We start from the raw sequence: 3,191 nt of genomic DNA on the forward strand, positions 1-3,191 counted from the left end.
AAGTTTTTTTTTTTTTTTTTTTTTTTTGTCGACATTTTCTCGTGTTCCTTTAAATCAATGTCCATAGTGAAGAAGAAGCAGTCTCTTCCGTTATCTCCCGTTATCATTATCGTGAATTGGGTGTCTGGATTACAAAGTATCGGGAGAGGGGGAGGGCTTCTCTTGATGTCAAATTCATGGTATTAGAAGAAGTCCATTTATAAACGGTTTACTTTTAAGATTTCATATCATGCCCATTCTCCTAATGTCACATACATAGTCTCGGGAATGGGTCTACCGACTTTAAGTTTACGATGTCGAGAGAGGTCAGTTTATAAAGCTATTAGGTTTTCTTCACGATTTATCTTTATATACCCTCTATCGACTTCTCACACTTTGATCTCTTCTCTTCTCTTTTTCTAGTTGTTGTTCTATTCCTCTCGACAACATGGAACAATGCTTAGAAGGCTTGTCGATTCCCACTATTAAATACTTTTTGTGTTTAGTTAAGAGGGTTTGAATTGATTTAAGACTATGCTAGCTATTCACCGAGAAACCAGCCTTTCTCCATAGTTTCAAGACTTTCAACTTTAAACGTAGTATTTACAACTTACGGGTAGATTTCTGTAGGGCGCATAATTCTCTCAAGGTAATCTAACATAAGATCTTCAACACCATCAACATAATTCAACGGACATAAAGCATATACTATGGACCGATGAATTAGAAACTCAAATCTTTTTATTCTAAAATATCCCGAAAGAGAGGCGTTACGTGTTAGTTGTGGGAACCAAATGTTGCCTTAGCAATGAACACGAACCTAACAAAGTTCTCAATTACTGTAGCCTTTGTTGTTTAATAATAAATATTGAGCTGGACACAGCCATGAATACGCGTATTGGAGAGCCCTTACACATTGCCCATGAAATTGAAACAAATGTGGAATAGAAAAGTAAAGAAAAGGTAATGATACTGCTGGCTATGCCTTTGCCAACATGGGTCAAGATTGTCTTGTCCCACGTCCCCACTTCTGAATCGGGATTCTATCTTATTAATATCCAACTAATTTTATCGTGTCTTATTTTAAAAAATTGTTACATTATTACATTGTTGGGTGTCACAATCGTACTTTCTCATAATGTTGCAAATGATTGTGCGACACTCACCTTCACTACTGAGTGAGCAAGCCTATTCGAATTCCTATCGTCGGCTAATGGTTAAAAAGTAATGTTACAGGCTAGCAAGCAAAAAAGACAACACAACGGCTTAGATAGTATATAACTCTGGTAGGAAAAATTGACGACTAGTTACATCTCCTTATAGTACAGAAGCATTTCATGTTCACTAGGTGTAAACATGATTTTGTCGAAACATCATACTCTTAAGATGCCCTAGACAAAAGCAATAAAATAGTGCACAATATAAAAAGTTTAGCATGCAAGGGGCATGTAGCGATGGGCAGCAACACGCACTAGACAAATATGAACATGACATCCTCCCCCACTTATTTTATATTTGTTGAGGTCCTTGTCAACCGTCTTCTTTCATACTCACCAATATGGCCTACATCAGACTTCAAATTTTCATCTTGTTCTCAACTAATCTCTGCGTCGGGAAGTCCCTTTCACTTTACCAAAAACCCTTGGATATTTAATCGCGGTTTGCTAACACAACACATTCGGCTAGGATCTCTTGTATCTCTTTTTATCTTGACAAGAGGATTTGATGATTTATCCAACGCCATAAAACTTTTGAAAAATATTTTCAGGTGGTGCCCACAAGTTAGTTCTTTCTTTATTATGAAAGGAGGATTTGATAATCTTACTATATATATATATATATATATATATATATATATATATATATATATATATATTTATTTATTTAAAATAAGTTAAAAAAAAGTGTTTTTGTTTTTGAAATTTTGTTAAGAATATGGAAAAATATTAAAAGTGTTATAAATATTTTAGAATAGGAATTTAATAAAAATAAAGAAAAATGGCGGCGTCTAAAGTTGACAGGGAAGTGGAGAATTATTTAATTCAGAAATGGGATCATGTTTAGTGGCATTCACACGTCTTCTTTCTCAAATATAATATTTTTTACAAAAAAAAAAACAAACCAAAATTATCCTCCACGTGTCCTAGTATGATTTGTTCAGAGCTTACCTATTTGAACTCCAAATTTTGAAATTTGAATCTAATAATTCAATTAATTAACAAATATGAATCTCCACCCAAAATTCAACTTATAGCCCTCTCCTACTTTTACGTATTCATGCAAATATTAATTTTATAAAAATGTCAATAAAAAATTAAAATCACATTAAATTTAAATTAAATTAATCAAAATTTCCCTAAATTTTTAACGATATATTTACACTTTCAAAAAAAAAATTACTATCAATATCTTATACATTATCTCTAAATTTTTTAATATTATAGTAATTTTAAAATAATATATATATATATATATATATATATATATATATTAAAGTTTAAAGCTAAATTTAAAAGTATTTTTTAATTTTTTTTTGAAGAACTTTTGAAAATTTTAAAATATTTTTTTTAGATAAACTGAAAAATGGAAGAGTATTTTTATTAATTTAGTTTCAAAATATTCCGTAAAAACAAAATTAGAGCATCAATCACTAAATACGACGTCAACATGTAGCTAAACCTTAGTGAAAATGTGTAAATTGACTTAGTTATTTGTTTGGCTCTGCTCGACTTGAAATTTTCCTTAAGTCGCGTCTCGCCTCCACTACTGTACGTCTACTGTATAAACAACGTCGAATCAGAATACCCGAATCAGAGGATGGTGACAACGGACCCACACTTATACCAATTTTAAGATACAATTATCAATTAATGGCTCTTTTAGTTAATTTTTTTTTTTTTAATTATCTTGATTTTTTAAAACAAGAAAAAACAAATAAATTTTTAGGTAGAAGTAATGTTTATAAATTAAATAAATAAAAATGAAACTAAAAGTAGGGCACATGGTGGACGTAGTATATGGAATGCTACGGTGTCGTATCCGTTTCTTTATACCCACCGCCGTAGGAGTGGGACCCATGAATATGGCAGAAGTAAGCAGGTGCATGTGATCCCAACCCAGTCTCCATTGGAGCGTTCTTCACCCCGAGTTCAATCAAACAAGCTCATGGTTTAGGGTAGGTGCTCTTTTTTTTTTTTTTTTTTTTTTTTTTT

This window comes from Cucurbita moschata, unplaced genomic scaffold, assembly GCF_002738365.1.
Source record: "Cucurbita moschata cultivar Rifu unplaced genomic scaffold, Cmos_1.0 Cmo_Scf00014, whole genome shotgun sequence".
NCBI lineage: Eukaryota > Viridiplantae > Streptophyta > Magnoliopsida > Cucurbitales > Cucurbitaceae > Cucurbita > Cucurbita moschata.